Here is a 19,057-nt window from a genome sequence, read left to right as displayed (position 1 = left end):
GAAGTATACAGAATGGTGTCGTCTGCGTAGAGATGGATCCGAGACTCACCAGCAGCAAGAGTGACATCATTGATGTATACAGAGAAAAGAGTCGGTTCAAGAATTGAACCCTGTGAAACCCCCATAGAGACTGCCAGAAGCCCAGACAACAGACCCTCCGATTTGACACACTGAAATCTGTCAGAGAAGTAGTTGGTGGACCAGGCGAGGCAATCATTTGGGATTGATTAGGGTTAAGATATCGTTTAGGACCTTGAGCGTGGATGAGGTGCACCCATGACCGGCTCTGAAACCAGACTGCATAGCGGAGAAGGTATGGTGGGATTCGAAATGGTCAGTAATCTGTTGATTTGGCTTTCGAAGATCTTAGAAAGGCAGGGTAGGATAGATATAGGTCTGTAGCAGTTTGGGTCAAGAGTGTCCCCCCTTTGAAGAGGGGGATGACTGCAGCTGCTTTCCAGCCTATAGGCCAATATGCACAAAGATGTCTGCAAATTCTCTGAAAAGCCTAAAATAAATTCTAGATCCTATAACTCTAGATCCTAGTTTGACAGGTTGCACATCAAAATACCAATTCCCTGGATATATTATATGAAATAGCTTACTTTTTTAAATCATAGGCTACCATCTCAGTTGTCTTACTTGGCACTGGAAATTAATTGTCTGCTGCTAATGTAAAATAACAGTTAATTAAAAATAAAATTCTGCATTTATTGTTATTCAGCAAAATATTTACCTATATCCCAATATTACATGTCCATAATCACCCAGCTCTAGCAACTCTCCCCCCCAAAAAAACGTATCGTAATTTATGGCTAAAGTCTTTAAATCAGATTATTTTAATTGTGATGGGTGATGTGGACAAAAATCCATATCACCCAGCTCTACAACATAACCCGGTACTAAATAGGGCTGGGACGATATCAGTATCGCGATACTTATTAGTATCATGGCAAGGAAACAAAACAAAGAGGATAGAACTTCCTTAGGGAAAACAGCCCTAATGTTTGAAACAAATATGCCACCCAGAGTCACATGTATTTATTTTCCAAGCTACAGCACACCATATGTTACATACAGCAGGTCTTTAAAAAGGATCAAAGTGTTCGGTCTGCTTTGTATTTTCCTTTTTGCCATTAAAAATAATAAGAATAAGAATAATATATACAGTGGGGAGAACAAGTATTTGATACACTTCCGAATTTGCAGGTTTTCCTACTTACAAAGCATGTAGATTTTTTATCATAGGTACACTTCAACTGTGAGAGACGGAATCTAAAACAAATCCAGAAAATCACATTGTATGATTTTTAAGTAATTAAATTAGCATTTTATTGCATGACATAAGTACTTGATCACCTACCAACCAGTAAGAATTCCGGCTCTCACAGACCTGTTCGTTTTTCTTTAAGAAGCCCTCCTGTTCTCCACTCATTACCTGTATTAACTGCACCTATTTGAACTCATTACCTGTATAAAAGACACCTGTCCACACACTCAAACAGACTCCAACCTCTCCACAATGGCAAAGACCAGAGAGCTGTGTAAGAATATCAGGGATAAAATTGTAGACCTGCATAAGGCTGGGATGGGCGACAGGATAATAGGCAAGCAGCTTGGTGAGAAGACAACTGTTGGCGCAGTTCTTAGAAAATGGAAGAAGTTCAAGATGACGGTCAATCACCCTCGGTCTGGGGCTCCATGCAATACCTCACCTTGTGGGGCATCATGAGGAAGGTGAGGGATCAAGCCCAGAACTACACAGCAGGACCTGGTCAATGACCTGAAGAGAGCTGGAACCACAGTCTCAAAGAAAACCATTAGTAATACACTACACCGCCATGGATTAAATTCCTGCAGCGCACGCAAGGTCCCCCTGCTCAAGCCAGTGCATGTCCAGGCCCATCTGAAGTTTGCCAATGACCATCTGGATGATCCAGAGGAGGAATGGGAGAAGGTTATGTGGTCTGATGAGACAAAAATAGAGCTTTTTGGTCTAAACTCCACTCGCAGTGTTTGGAGGAACCCCAAACTATCCTACAACCCCAAGAACACCATCTCAACCGTGAAGCATGGAGGTGGAAAAAATCATTCTTTGGGGATGCTTTTCGGCAAAGGGCACAGGACGACAGCACCTTATTGAGGGGAGGATGGATGGGGCCATGTATCGCGAGACCTTGGCCAACAACCTCCTTCCCTCAGTAAGAGCATTGAAGATGTGTCGTGGCTGGGTCTTCCAGCATGACAACGACCCAAAACACAAGGAGTGGCCCCGTAAGAAGCATCTCAAGGTCCTGGAGTGGCCTAGCCAGTCTCCAGACCTGAACCCAATAGAAGATCTTTGGAGGGTGCTGAAAGTCCGTATTGCCCAGCGACAGCCCCGAAACCTGAAGGATCTGGAGAAGGTCTGTATGGAGGAGTGGGCCAAAATCCCTGCTGCAGTGTGTGCAAACCTGGTCAAGAACTACAGGAAACACATGATCTCTGTAATTGCAAACAAAAGGTTTCTGTACCAAATATTAAGTTCTGCTTTTCTGATGTATCAAATACTTATGTCATGCAATAAAATGCAAATAAATTACTTAAAAATCATAAAATGTGATTTTCTGGATTTTTGTTTTAGATTCCATCTCTCACAGTTGAAGTACACCTACGATTGAAAAAAAATGACAGACCTCTACATGCTTTGTAAGTAGGAAAACCTGCAAAATCGGCAGTGTATCAAATACTTGTTCTCCCCACTGTATATAGAGATACTGATATTGTCCCGGCCCTAGTACTAGCAACGCTACAAATAAACATCCAGACGATAAACAGAACCAACAGCTAAAAGGATTTCGATCCAGCGGGCGAGCAGCTAGATGGCGGAAGGTGAGAGGAAGCACTGAAGGCTTATGTCGTTGCACTGTCAGGGGTCTTGTGGGGTCTTCACAATGATTTCAGGTGATCAGTTGTGGTTTGATGATATCACACAGTCACCACTGGTAGCATCCACTCCGTCAAAAAAAAAGTTAGTGGAAGGGGAGTCGGGAGAAACCTTAGTCAAACTATGCCCTGTAACGTTACTGCCTATTCACTCAATCTGCTGCCTGACAGGCTAATGGCGATACAGGTTTTTTAATGTCATCTGGATCTTCATAACTATCAGCTAGCTATGTGTGAATCATAATAATCTAGCTAGTTTAACAGGCAAAAACGACCTTAAACTAATGTTATGCCAGGTAAATGATTAGCTGTCAATTCATTGTGGCTAGCTAGCCATTTAGCCTTATTGACTTACTATGGGCTTGCAATATATGCCCACTACACTGGGTATTGTAGACAGGTAAACATGCCACAATTAACAATGTATTTATTAACGTATCAAAATAAAATATTGTAGTCAGGCAAACATTGGAGATGCGAATGGGTAACATTTCATCCAAAGTCCGAGTTCTCCTAATAACAGTATTTCGCAAGTATTACGTGTGCATGAGTCAAACAACCCATTCTGCATTCAAACTAGTTACGTCATCAAATCTCAATTTCTGAACACTAAGCGAAACAAAGCCCATTGGCTGAACACTGATACATAACAGTGACAAGATCAAAGAGAACCCATTCTCTGATGAATCAATGACTGACTAGATGAGCCACACCGCCCGGAGCCCTTGGCAGTGGCTCATAATGCTAAACTTCTCAAATCTTTCCCAACAGTCCCCAGCTTTGGTGCGATTAAGACAAAGCAAAGAACGCCTTCATTTCCCAGTGTTAAATAAGACCAGCTTAGGCAGGAATGATTTAGGCTGGCTGCGTCATAGTTAATCTACAAGCTGGATTTAAAGAGCCAAAAAACTGACAGGAGAGGGGGAAGGAAGGATGGAGAGGGAAGTAGATGGATGTGTCCCAATGCTTTTAAACAGGTTCCTTGTCACCTTCCCTTCACAAGACAGCGAATCCTTCCTTTCTTATAATCAGTAACTGATGATCTGATGTGACCGGATTGGTGAAGGAAGTTGTGTTCAATCATTAGCTCAGGAAGAAGGGATGCATTTCATAAGTATTCAAACAAGCCTTAGGCCTTAGTTTATCATCATGTTTTATGTTATTTTAGACCAGTGATCATGAAGGAAAGGACATAAGAAAAGGAAGGACAGGTGATGAGGAGAAGAAGCCAGTGGATTAGACATAATTGGGACCTGCTGGCAACAGCCTTTTAAACAATAGAGCCAATCAAGGTCAAAGTTTCCTCGTAGTTAGTCTTGTTCCCTAAAACAAACTATCATACGAGTGCCCCCCTCCCCTCTCCACCCAGCTCTTGTATGCACCTCCCACTTCTCCAGTGAAAACAGACCAGATGAACTGGTGCTCCTCCCTCTGTGCCCACTAAAGCTCACTGAATGGGACGACCATTCACCTCCAACCCACATTGTGAAAGACCAGAGGGATTATTTTAAAATGAGGGGAATATGCCCTAGGTGGACTCTATGGAGCTCTTCATCAACTATAAGCATTTCAAATGGGCAGCGACTTTGAATGGTTGGGGATTAGCCTACTATAGGCCTAGATGGTTAAATTTGGCAAGTTCTTACTTGCGTCTCTTACCCTAAAGATATAAATGCCACCACAATGGTATACATCAGTCAAGTCTACACATTCTATATTCATGGGTTAATTTGCGATCTAGGTTATGGGTTTCTGTTATACAAAGTATGAATGGACTGGTTTACATTGATACTCTGTCATAAGAGACAAAATTATCACTTTCAAAAATGTTTATACTAGGGAAATCTGAAAACTAGTTTGACAGGTTGTGGGTGGGGGACAAGTCTAAATGCTCTTGATTTCTTTGGGAAAAGTCACCAGAGTGGAAACTTAAGCTTAAGTCATCAGTCTCTGAAGGCAGCCGATACGGAGTTTTTTTGGTGTGTTGCTTAAGAAAGAAAGAAGGAATCAACCAGGCTTAGTGTCCATATAGACAGATACATCTTTGTACTCCCAAAACACTGAAGTTCTAGAAATTTGTGCAACATCCTTGCAAAATACAAGCCCATCAACTTCAACTAGGCCTTATGCTATGCTTCGGCAGCAACACACAGCCTAGCTCCTGGTTTTCTAAACAATGAAAACATTGTGTAGCCTAAATCTTACTCCACACATGACATTTGAAGAAAAAAATATAGCCCAAAGCCACAATTGTAAAGTATTGAAAACAAAAGAGTTGGAAGCAATGCGGACAGACCCTAGCACTGACATATCCAGCTTTAAGTTTACACACACTTAGCATCCGTAGATCTATGCACGTGCGTGAGCTAATGGACTTTACTCTAAAACGTGACCATCTTTCGGTAACATGATACCTCACTGATCCAGACTCGCAAATAACAATATTCACAAGGGGGTGACAGAAGTTCTCTTGTGGTCTTCTCATTTGATGTGAATGCAAAATAAGAGTCTCATCTGATCTTCCCTTGCTAGCAAGTTGGCTAAACACTGCAAGCTAGCTAATCTTTAAGCTTCCTACATCACCATGTGTAATAATAGGATTTATAATTAATATGCCCAGGCAAATATTATACTTGCCGGTGTAACATATCAAATTGAGATAATGTTGTATGTTGCTTCAATGTACCCAGTCCCATATCAGCTAAAAATAGAAGTAATCATTTAAAAGTAATTGCTTGTAAGTCGGCTGAAAATTAAATTAAAACCAGTAGTCATGAGTGCAAAAGACTTTGTGGAAATTTAAGTTATACGTTTAAAGTCATTTGCGTTAGAGTTTACATTATAGGGAAAAGGCTGCGTTACCGAGTCCTCCATATTACATCACATATGCGCACCGGAACCGAGCCATAACGGAAACTGGGTATCTACCACACCATTATCAGATAAGGAGGGCAATGTTTGCTTTTTGTCCCCCAATTGTGAACTGAAGTTGAAATTTCACGATGAAATTTAGGAGCACAATTTCTAAAGCTAGAATCTTTCGTTTTTTTAGGCACACTAGTGAACTTAAATTAAATTTCCAGGTCACACAGAAAACTAGTTATGTGCATATGCAAGTAAAATTGTCACACTGTAGAGTCCTGTGTATATACAGTGCATTCAGAAAGTATTAAGATCCCTTGACTTTTTCCACATTTTGTTACGTTACAGCCTTATTGTAATACGGTTGTATTTATAATTTGTCCTCATCAATCCACACACAATACCCCATAATGGCAAAGTGAAAGCAGGGTTATAGAAATGTTTTCATATTTAAAAATAAAACAGAAATAGGTAGGGTAGCCTAGTGGTTAGAGCGTTGGACTAGTAACTGAAAGGTTGCAAGTTCATATCCCCGAGCTGACAAGGTACAAATCTGTCGTTCTGCCCCTGAACAGGCAGTTAACCCACTGTTCCTAGGTCATCATTGAAAATAAGAATTTGTTCTTAACTGACTTGCCTAGTTAAATAAAGGTAAAAATAAAAAATACCATTCAGACCCTTTGCTATGAGACTCGAAATTGAGCTCAGGTGCATCCTGTCTCCATTGATCATCCTTGAGATGTTTCTGAATTGAGTTCACGTGTGGCAAATTCAATTGATTGGACCTGATTTGGAAATGCACACTCAACTGTCTATACAAGGTCCCACAGTGCATGTCAGAGCCAAAACCAAGTCATGAGGTCGAAGGAATTGGCCGTAGAGCTCCAAGACAGGATTGTGTCGAGGCACAGATCTGAGGAAGGGTACCAAAACATTTCTGCATCATTGAAGATGCCCAAGAATACAGTGGCCTCCATCATTCTTAAATTGAAGAAATTTGGAACCACCAAGACTTTTCCTAGAGCTGGATGCCCGGCCAAACTGAGCAATCTGGGGAAAAGAGATCTCGGTCAGGGAGGTGACCAACAAAACCTGGTGGTCACTTCGACAGAGCTCCAGAGTTCTTCTGTGGAGATGAGAGAACCTTCCAGAAAGACAACCATCTCCACCAATCAGGCTTTTATGGTAGAGTGGCCAGATGGAAGCCACTCCTCAGTAAAAGGCACATGACATGAGAAACAAGACCATGAGAAACAAGATTCTCTGGTCTGATGAAACCAAGCTTGAACTTGTTTGCCTGAATGCCAAGTGCCACATCTGGAGGAAACCTGGCACCATCATGCTGTGGGGATTTTTCAGCGGCAGGGACTGGGAGACTACTCAGGATTGAGGGAAAGATGAACGGAGTAAAGTACAGAGAGATCCTTAATGAAAACCTGCTCCAGAGTGTTCAGGACCTCAGACTGGGGCCAAGGTTCACCTTCCAAGAAGACAATGACCCTAAGCACACAGTCAAGACAAAGAAGGAGTGGCTTCGGGACAAGTCTCTGAATGTCCTTGATTGGCCTAGCCAGAGCCTGGATTTCAACCTGATCAAACATATCTGGAGAGATCTGAAATTAGCTGTGCAGCAACGCTCACCATCCAACCTGACAGAGCTCGAGAGGATCTGCAGAGAATTGGAAACTTCCCAAATACAGGTGTGCCAAGCTTGTAGCGTCATACCCAAGAACTGAGGCTGTAATCACTGCCAAAGCTGCTTCAAAAAAGTATTGAGCAAAGGGTCTGAATACTTATGTAAATGTTATTTCATGTATTTATTTTTTTAAATAAATTTCTCTTTCAATCCTAAAAACCTGTTTTTGCTTTGTCATTATGAGGTATTGTGTGTAGATTGATGAGGGGAAAAAAATATTTAAGGCTGTAACGTTACAATGTGTAAAAAGTCAATGAGAGTGAATATAAATATCAACACTTATGCACCTGAACATTCTGCCTCCTGAATATCTGGCCTGAAGACCACATCTCTACATTACTTATTTCACAGACTACAAGGTGTTGAAAGCGTTCCACAGGGATGCTGGCCCATGTTGGCTTCCCACAGTTGTGTCAAGTTGGCTGCATGTCCTTTGGGTGGTGGACCATTCTTGATTACGCACGGGAAACCGCTGAGCATGAAAAACCCAATAAAAATACAAACTCAATCTACTTTAAAATGACTAAAACCAAATCAAAACTGTGTAGAAATGATAATGGACCTATATTTGTACAGTTTCTTGACTGTCCAGTTCGCTAACAATCACTAGACTGTCAAATTCCAAAAACAATGGATAGAGGACTATTTCTTGCTAATTTTGACAGCAAGAATATATACATTTTCAGCGGGGCCCTCTGGACATCGTTGAAATCCAAATGCTGCCTCCGGGGCAAAATGAGTTCGACACCCCTGGTTTAGACCATTTGGAAGGTTATTTTTCTCCTGCTTTGACCGTGCAGTGCTGTAGAAGCAATTGCTGTCCTCATTATGAAATTATCAACTTTCCCCTGTACATCTAAAAAATTACCATATACACTGATTGTTTAAAGCAAAACAACCTAAACTATTGCTGATGAACCTGATTGAAATAAAATGTAACGTAGCCTAAGCCCCGATCAGCAGGTAGGCTATATAGCCAGATGCGAGTCCTGTCTCAGGCGGTTGGTTAGGCTACTTTATTCCAGTAAACACAAATTTCAACAGCGCATTTGATAGTAACCTAGCAACTTACATTGGTTGTCACTCAACTAACAAAGCCTAATATTGCGCAGGCCATTTTACAAACACTTGAACGCTGAAGGTGATGCGCAGCCTACGTGCGAAGCAGCGCACAGTTTGTCTAGGCTACTGATATTGCCTGGGTTGTTCGACATGCAAAATGACTTGTTGATCAATGACTGTCAACACAGTTACATGCTTAGTTTGACACAGAAGGCGAGAGGCAGAGGGAGAAACAGAGGATGTCCAGGCTCGGAATGTTTCAACACTTTTGGTTTGACAACCAGAAAACAGAAAGAAAGAAAGAAAGAAAGCATTATGGCAGTGGAAGGGAGAACAGTAGCAGGTGACCCGACTGTGGTTTGTGACTATTATGATATCCAATTGTAGCCAAATCAGTTGCAGTAATTCCGTTAAAGAATTGTTTTGGAAACCCTGTTACCAATTTGGTAACGGAATTAAGAGTTTAATTACTTAAAGGGATATGCTAGCAGATACCCATACACTTCCAGGCCCGGACGGCATCCCCAGCCGCACCCTCAGAGCATGCGCAGACCAGCTGGCTGGTGTGTTTACGGACATATTCAATCAATCCCTATTCCAGTCTGCTGTTCCCACATGCTTCAAGAGGGCCACCATTGTTCCTGTTCCCAAGAAAGCTAAGGTAACTGAGCTAAACGACTACCGCCCCGTAGCACTCACTTCCGTCATCATGAAGTGCTTTGAGAGACTAGTCAAGGACCATATCACCTCCACCCTACCTGACACCCTAGACCCACTCCAATTTGCTTACTGCCCAAATAGGTCCACAGACGATGCAATCTCAACCACACTGCACACTGCCCTAACCCATCTGGACAAGAGGAATACCTATGTGAGAATGCTGTTCATCGACTACAGCTCGGCATTTAACACCATAGTACCCTCCAAACTCGTCATCAAGCTCGAGACCCTGGGTCTCGACCCCGCCCTGTGCAACTGGGTACTGGACTTCCTGACGGGCCGCCCCCCAGGTGGTGAGGGTAGGTAACAACATCTCCACCCCGCTGATCCTCAACACTGGGGCCCCACAAGGGTGCGTTCTAAGCCCTCTCCTGTACTCCCTGTTCACCCACGACTGCGTGGCCACGCACGCCTCCAACTCAATCATCAAGTTTGCGGACGACACAACAGTGGTAGGCTTGATTACCAACAACGACGAGACGGCCTACAGGGAGGAAGTGAGAGCCCTCGGAGTGTCGTGTCAGGAAAATAACCTCACACTCAACGTCAACAAAACTAAGGAGATGATTGTGGACTTCAGGAGAGCAGCAGAGGGAACACCCCCCTATCCACATCAATGGAAGAGTAGTGGAGAGGGTAGTAGTTTTAAGTTCCTCGGCGTACACATCACAGACAAACTGAATTGGTCCACCCACACAGACAGCATTGTGAAGTAGGCGCAGCAGCGCCTCTTCAACCTCAGGAGGCTGAAGAAATTCGGCTTGTCACCAAAAGCACTCAAACTTCTACAGAGGCACAATCGAGAGCATCCTGTCGGGCTGTATCACCACCTGGTACAGCAAACTGCTCCGCCCACAACCGTAAGGCTCTCCAGAGGGTAGTGAGGTCTGCACAACGCATCACCGGGGGCAAACTACCTGCCCTCCAGGACACCTACACCACCTGATGTCACAAGAAGGCCATAAAGATCATCAAGGACAACAACCACCCGAGCCACTGCCTGTTCACCCCGCTATCATCCAGAAGGCGAGGTCAGTACAGGTGCATCAAAGCTGGGACCGAGAGACTGAAAAACAGCTTCTATCTCAAGGCCATCAGACTGTTAAAGAGCCACCACTAACATTGAGTGGCTGCTGCCAACACACACTGACTCAACTCCAGCCACTTTAATAACGGGAATTGATGGGAATTGATGTAAAATATATCACTAGCCACTTTAAAGGATGCTACTTAATATAATGTTTACATACCCTACATTATTTCTCATATGTATACGTATATACTGTACTCTATATCATCTACTGCATCTTTATGTAATAGATGCATCACTAGCCACTTTAAACTATGCCACTTTGTTTACATACTCATCTCATATGTATATACTGTACTCGATACCATCTACTGCATCTTGCCTATGCCGCTCTGTCCCATCACTCATTCATATATCTTTATGTACATATTCTTTATCCCTTTACACTTGTGTCTATAAGGTAGTAGTTCTGGAATTGTTAGCTAGATTACTCGTTGGTTATTACTGCATTGTTGGAACTAGAAGCACAAGCATTTCGCTACACTCGCATTAACATCTGCTAACCATGTGTATGTGACAAATAACATTTGATTTGATTTCCAGTCATTGCGCTAATGCTAGTTAACATTGGCTCGCCAAAACACCGCCAAATTCCTTCATACTGGACAGAGAGACAAAAATAGAGGTGCAAAGCAAGGCATGAAGAAGTGGAGACGGGGGATAGATAAAAGGTTCTCATTGCCAAAATCCTGATGTATCCCTTTAATAATTTATAAACAAAATTGATATCAGTAAAATCATTATAACTAATTGGTAGGTCTAGTATTACTTGTTACTTCTGTGAACTTTCAAGATTCTCCCTCATGAGGGAGACATTTTAAAATATCTTTAAGATATGTGGGTTTTTGGTAAAAGGTTCAAAAAAGTGAACAATTTCTCCAAAATTATATTTTAGTGTTGATATTAGTTGGCAGGGGTCATTACTTCAACATTGCGTTTTGATCTATTTCTGATACTTTTAAGGACTTTCTGGTAGATGTCTTAGAACTCTTTTCCAGCTGTTAATACAGAAATCAAAGCCTTCACTTATGCCACATTTTTAAGATGGAAAATGGTTGAAAGACTTACCAAAAATAGACTCAGCTTTCATTTGACACCCAATATGCTCCTATGAACTTCACCTGTTGGTGCTCATGGGTTCTTTTCGATGAAAATGCCCGTCTAGTTTTAATTCTGGTAGTTGTAAGTTCTTAAAAATATTTCGCTCCATTATAATTTATTTCATACTTTATATCAGGTTTTAGTCTAAGTTTAAACTGAATTTTTTTTAACCAATTATACTGAACAAAAATATAAACGCAACATGGAACAATTTCAAAGACTTTACCGAGTTACAGTTCATAAGGAAATCAATTAAATTGAAATAAATGCATTATTGCCTAATCTATGGATTTCACATGACTGGGATTACAGATATGCATTTGTTGGTCAAAGATAACTTTAAAGCCCTAGGACCATGCCTCAGGACTACCTGGCATGATGACTCCTTGCTGTCCCCAGTCCACCTGGCCCTGCTGCTGCTGCTCCAGTTTAAACTATTCTGCCTGCAGTTATGGAACCCTGACCTGTTCACTGGACGTGCTACCTGTCCCAGACCTGCTCTTTTCAACTCTCTAGAGACAGCAGGAGTGGTAGAGATACTCTGAATGATCGGCTGTGAAAAGCCAACTGACTCCCGAGGTGCTGACCTGTTGCACCCTCGACAACCACTGATTATTATTATTTGACCCTGCAGGTCAACTATGAACATTTGAACACCGTGGCCATGTTCTGTTATAATCTCCACCCGGCACAGCCAGAAGAGGACTGGCCACCCATCATAGCCTGGTTCCTCTCTAGGTTTCTTCCTACGTTCTTGCCTTTCTAGGGAGTTTTTCCTAGCCACCATGGTTCTACACCTGCATTGCTTGCTGTTTGGGGTTTTAGCCTGGGTTTCTGTACAGCACTTTGTGACATCAGCTGATGTAAGAAGGGCTTTATAAATCAATTTGATTGATTGAAGAACAGAGACATGTTCAGCATCCAGGAATTGTGCACAGATTCTTGCGACATGGGGCTGTGCATTATCATGCTGAAACATGAGGTGATGGTGGACAATGAATGTCACGACAATGGGCACCAGGATTCAAAGTGTCATTGTTAAAATGCAATTGTATTCATTGTCTGTAGCTTATGCTTGCCCATAACCCTAACACCACCATGGGGCATTTAGTTCACAACGACATCAGCAAACCGGTGCCCACAGGACACCATGAAACATTGGACCAAGACTTTACTTGTTGAGTTTATATTTTTGTTTAGTATATATATATATATATATATATATATATATATATATATTTTACATCAAAGTTTTGGGAGTGATGGCCACATTTTAGCAGCAGCGGCCCATCGCTGCTAAATGAATATAGGGAAAACACTGCAAGTGCCTGCTGCACCTCCCACTGCAGCATGAATAAGTAAACATCAGCAGACATGCCCATGCCAACCCAGAAGTCCATGTCCTTTCACACAGTGGTTACTGCCTAGTCAGAATGATGAGGTGTGAAACCACACAATGTGTCCTCACAGCTCTAGTCAGTGTGTGTGTGTGTGTGTGTGTGTGTGTGTGTGTGGTGCCACTGCAACTAAACTGCACTCCCCAATGAGCAATGAATATGAAATATTAACAATGACTACTCAAATGCCAAAGACATGACCAAATGACAGGCTGAGGATAACTTTTGCTTATAGAAAAAAAAACAGACATGACACCAAGTCAACAACTCTAGCATTGTATCCTGCTTCCACGAAAAGCCTGACAAGATGCTTATAGCAATACTAACCTCTACAGTCCCGATTAACTAATAAGTTAAGGGACCCTTATCACCGAGATCCACCCAGATGGTAGCTTACTTTTCTTCACGACCACTAAACCCACAATAAATTGAGTGATGCAATTACGCATCTAATTAGAAAGTAATCTAATTGGAAAATACAAATGGTATAGAGGGAAATAGTCCTATAATTCCTATAATAACTACAACCTAAAACTTCTTACATGGGAATATTGAAGACTCATGTTAAAAGGAACCACCAGCTTTCATATGTTCTCATGTTCTAAGCAAGGAACTGAAACGTTAGCTTTCTTACTTATTGCACTTTTACTTTCTTCTCCAACACTTTGTTTTTGCATTATTTAAACCAAATTGAACATGTTTCATTATTTACTTGAGGCTAAATTGCATTTATTGATGTATCAAGTTAAAATAAGTGTTCATTCAGTATTGTTATAATTGTCATTATTACAAATAAATCAATAAAAATTGTCCGATTAATCGGTATCAACACAGGGGCCTCTCAGGGGTGCGTGCTCAGTCCCCTTCTGTACTCCCTGTTCACTCATGACTGCATGGCCAGGCACGACTCCAACACCATCATTAAGTTTGCCGATGACACAACAGTGTTAGGCCTGATCACCAACAACGATGAGACAGCCTATAGGGACGAAGACAGAGACCTGGCCGTGTGGTGCCAGGACAACAACCTCTCCTTCTACATGATCAAGACAAAAGGAGATGATTTTGAACAACAGGAAAAGGAGGACCGAGCACGCTCTCATTCTCATCAACAGGGCTGCAGTGGAGCAGGTTGAGAGCTTCAAGTTCCTTGGTGTCCACATCAACAAACTATCACTGTCCAAACACACAAAGACAGTCGTGACGAGGGCACAACAAAGCCTATTCTCCCTCAGGAGACTGAAAGGATTTGGCATGGGTACTCCAGATCCTCAAAAAGGTTCTACAGCTGCACCATCGAGAGCAACATGACTGGTTACATCACTGCCTGGTATGGCAACTGCTCGGCCTCCGACCGCAAGGCACTACAGAGGGTAGTGCATACGGCCCAGTACATCACTAGGGCCAAGCTTCCTGCCATCCAGGACCTCTATACCAGGTGGTGTCAGAGGAAGGCCCTACAAATTGTCAAAGACTCCAGACACCGTAGTCATGGACTGTTCTCTCTGCTACAGTACGGCAAGCGGTACCAGAACGCCAAGTCTAGGTCCAAAAGGCTTCTTAACAGCTTCTACCCCCAAGCCATAAGACTCCTGAACAGCTAATCAAAGGGTTTCCCAGACCCCTCTTTTACTCTCAGTTTATTATCCATGCATAGTCACTTTACCTCTACCTACATGTACATATTACCTCGACTAACCGGTGTCCCCGCACATTGACTCTGTACCGGTACCCCCTGTATATAACCTCGCTATTGTTATTTTACTGCTGCTGTTCAATTTTTTTACTGAACACTTTTTTTAAAGCATTGTTGGTTAATGGCTTGTAAGTAAGCATTTCACTGTAAGGTCTCCACCTGTTGTATTGGCACATTAATTGATGGTTACCAACGTAATTAGAGCAGTAAAAACGCATGTTTTGTCATACCTGTGGTATACGGTCTGATACAACACGGCTTTTGGTCAATCAGCATTCAGGGCTCGAACCACTCAGTTTATAAGTGACCTTATAAAATGAGTGGTTTGAGCCCCGAATGCTGATTGGCTGACAGCTGTGGTATATCAGACCGTATGACAAAATATGTATTTATACTGCTCCAATTACATTGGTAACCAGTTTATAAAAGTAATAAGGCACCTCGGGGGTTGTGGTAAAAGGCCAATATACCACAGCTAAGGGCTGTGTCCAGGCACTCTGCAGTACGTCGCGCATAAGAACAGCCCTGAGCCGTGGTATGTTGGCCATGTACCACACCCTCTCATGCCTTATTGCTTAATTATAACACAGCACCATGCATGGTGGCCTTCGCAACCGTTAATGTGTTGAGTGTCAAAATCTAGGCCTGCCTCCCAGCTAGTCTAAAAAGACCCCCGCAGCCAGGTGTGTGTGTGAGTAAGTGTATTAAGTGTGAGTACAAGGAAAAAAGGAAACTCAATTCTCCACCAGACAGACAGTGTTACCCCCTGCCATAACAAAACCAAAGGGGGGAGCAGGGGTAAAAGAGGAAAAGGGAGAGAAGGGGGGAGAGGAAGACCAAGAGAGAAATAGAGATTTAATGAATAAGAGTTGGAGAGTTTGTGGGAGTTGAAGAGTTATTTAAAGGAGATGAAATAGCAAGGAAAGAAAGACTGAGGGAGTGTATGAGAAAAAGTGAGGTCTCAAAAAGAGGAGTAAAATATGACACACACAAAGATAGCTGATGAGAACATAACAGCATCATGTCTGCTCGTTATTCAGAGTGCCTTTCAGGCCAGTGTGGGCTGCTTCTCTCTGGTATCTGCTTGTGGAACAAGAGTTTAGGAGAAACAAACACTACCACAGCCGTTATTATTTTTTATTTTTTTTTACCTTTATTTAAATAGGCAAGTCAGTTAAGAACAAATTCTTATTTTCAATGACGTCCTAGGAACAGTGGTTTAACTGCCTGTTCAGGGGCAGAATGACAGATTTGTACCTTGTCAGCTCGGGGATATGAACGTGTCCCTCTACCACAGCCGTTATGCAGACGTTTCCACTAACACTACTCGATAGTCAAACAAACCACAACTAGACCAACTAAAAACCTCATCAACAGCTAAAACGACAAAGGTTCACTTAAAGTTCAACCTTTAGGTGTACTGTTTCATTTTCTGTTTGTGACGTTGAGACATGGTGGGAGCAAGTGTCAATTTGAGAGACGTGTCCTTCTCCAAGTGGTATATTCCACTGATATGAGCCGGAACCCTAGTCAGCCTGCAGACTGAATGAATGAATGAATGACTGACTCACTCACTGGTGGAATCTCTATCCCAACTGAATTAGATAAGACACTGAACAAACAGTTAGCGCTGATAAATTGTGAATTTAGATAGGATTCTAGGGAGAGAGAAAAAAAAAAGAAAAAAAATCTATATTGTAGTCTAAAACTTTTTGCATAACTATAGCAAATACAGTACATATAGCTAGCTACAGCTAGCTTGTCATATTTAACAATAACTTTAGCACATTTCATTACAATAATCAAGAATCATGATTATTGAAAAGGGAAGCAGATTGTGTAATAACATTGTCATAAAAATTGCTTTCTACTGTTTAGCCTAGAGGTATCTTGTTATATCATCTCTTCCGCAGGTCATACATATTCTGTCACCAAAGCAATGACATTGTGATGAAATAGGAAATTCAATTAGTTACAGTGTGAAAACGGTCACTGCTATCAAGAATCCTTTGGACGTTCCTACGGTGGTATGGACAGTGGTGTAAAGTACTTGAGTAAAAATACCTTAAAGTACTATTTATGTCGTTTTTTGGTGTATCTGAACTTCCCTATTTATAGTTGACTACTTTTGAATTTACGACAGTCCTAAAGAAAATATTGTACTTTTTACTCCATTTCCCTGACACCCAAAAGTACTGGTTAGATTTTGACAGGGTTAATGGTCCAATTCACACACTTAACAGAACATCCATCCCTGGTCATCCCTACTGCCTCTGATCTAGCAGGCTCATTAAACACACATGATTCGTTTGTAAATTATGTCTAAATGTTGGTGTGCCCCTGGACATCCATACATTTTTTTTTTAAACAAGAACATTTTGCCGTTTGGTTTGCTTAATATGAGGAATCTGAACTTATTCATACTTTTACTTTTGATACTTATGTACATTTTAGCGATTGATTACACTTACACTCAAAAGTAACATTATATTGAAAACCAAATACTTTTTAATTTTACTGGGTGACTTTATATTAAGCCATCTATATTTTTACTCAAGAATGACAATTGGGTACTTTTACCACCACTGGGTATGGACGTTCCAACCGTACCAGATAGCACGAAAACTAGACTAGTGTGGTGGAGCTGGCTAGCATGCTTAGTATCTTGGTAGGTAACGTTAGTCATCTTGTAAAATCCCAAACTAGCCATGTTATCGCCTGGTGCTGTACTAGCCTCACATAGTTAACATAGTTAACGTTAGACAACTTTGTGAGTGTTGAAATAGTTATTCAAGTGGGTGACCCAACGTAGTTTGTCAACAAACTAAACCGATTGGAGTTTGATAGCTAGCAGTTAGCTAACTGGCTAGCTAAAAGCTTGTCATCTGGTTCTAAATCCCTCACGTGATACTTAATCTATCCATAACGCAAAAACAAATTATTTGTCGCATACCGAGACATTAGCAAGCTAGCCAAACTGTTTGTCTATCTAACTCTAAAGTTAATTAGCTAGCTAGCAAACACATATGTATTGTGAGCTGGTTGGAGCTAGCTATCTAAATTGGCTAGCCAAACCAATTCCTATGTCTGCTTGAATGGGCTCTGATTTGGGATAGCTAGCTAACGAGCTAATGCTAACGTTAGCTGGCTAGCTACAGTAGCTAGCTATGCTTGAGGCTCAGCACAGTTCTGGTAAGCTTTCCGATATGCTAACGTTGGTTAAAGTCAAGTTTATATAATTTTACCTTTGCTGCATGCAAACAACTGATCCAAGCAGTAGCTAGGTAGCTGAGCTAGTTGGATCCTGGACAGTCCGACTTTCGCCTGATGAGGTGTTCCTTGCCTGCTCTATTCCACGTTCATTAACGTCGAAAACACGGGAACATTGTTTCTTCTACTTGACAAACTCGAGGTGGGACTTTGTAAAATTAAAATGTTACTAGCTTTGTCGCCTTTTTGTTCATTAGTTGCATATCCTGAAGGTTACTCGTGTATGTTGGTCGAATGGAGAAGGGCTTGTTATTCCCAAAGTTTTTTGGGTTTTCACCTCAGTCAGCTCCGCTCCACGATCTGTCAAACTCATATGGTCGTCACTAGTTACCACAGCCACAAGGTCATACTTATTGCTAAACCCCGCCTATTCCTACAATTTCTCTTCTTAAAATCTGATTTTAAACCTAACCGTAACCACACTGCTAACCTGGTGCCTAAACCTAACTTTAACAAAAAGCACATTTTTGTTTTCATGATGTTCAACGATAATAGCCAATGTTGACTTTGTGCTTGTGGTAACTAGCGACAACCCTCTGTCATACATCTGTCATGGTTTGACATCACACCATCCGATGAGCACGTATCACGTAGCGTAGTGTGTCACCAACGCATGTGTGTCAGTGCTTTCACTGTGTTGATTTTAGGGTCCAAATAACAGCACGAGCAAAGTTCACGTTTAGCGTACAAAACATTTACTTAGACTTTAGGAATGAATGTGCACAGTGCTTTAAGGTAGCACATCCATATATTGAAATTCAGTCTTAACTGTCTGGAGAAAAAAAACGTAAAAAGGTTTGAATTCACCCAACTAAAATGTTGGAGATCTAAGTTTCTGTGAGAGTCAGCAACCCACAGGGTTTTCTTATCTCCCTATTCCACATTCTTGATAAGAATCATGATTTAATTGGATTGGTGATTTATCTATTCATCACCTGATATTTGTTATCTGATGTGATGGCTGTTTGTCTGTCTGTATGCCTGTAGCTTGTTGAAAGACACATTTCCCTATGAGATATTCAAGTATTCTATTCTATTATACTGGTACTCTGTTCACCACCTTTCCATTTGGCTTTATTGCCAGTATTGTCAACCATATTGCCACTAGGTGTCTATCTTAACCATGTTTTCTGCAGAGGTTGAGGACAGATTTTGCAAAGTTTTACATGTCAGCAGCATAGTTTGGTGTAGGATGTGTATAAAAGCAGACTGCTTCAAGAGAAGTCGAAGGAAGTCGC

General features: G+C 41.7%; 1 protein-coding gene across 2 annotated transcripts in view; it reads right to left on the bottom strand.

Annotated features, from left to right (window-relative positions):
• The window catches only part of LOC118388849 (peroxisome proliferator-activated receptor delta-like), a 46,947-nt gene extending 28,790 nt beyond the window's left edge, over positions 1 to 18,157 (bottom strand). Inside the window, exon 1 of one of the 2 annotated variants that reach the window (XM_035778374.2) lies at positions 17,795 to 18,157. The gene's annotated coding sequence lies outside the window, so the exon portion shown is untranslated. The remainder of the gene's footprint in view (positions 1 to 17,794) is intronic. The other variant, XM_035778373.2, reaches the window with a different exon arrangement.
• Between the last annotated feature and the right edge of the window lie 900 nt (positions 18,158 to 19,057).

Source organism: Oncorhynchus keta, chromosome 10 (assembly GCF_023373465.1).
Source record: "Oncorhynchus keta strain PuntledgeMale-10-30-2019 chromosome 10, Oket_V2, whole genome shotgun sequence".
Taxonomy (NCBI): Eukaryota; Metazoa; Chordata; class Actinopteri; order Salmoniformes; family Salmonidae; genus Oncorhynchus; species Oncorhynchus keta.
This window is presented reverse-complemented; position numbering and strand designations above follow the sequence as displayed.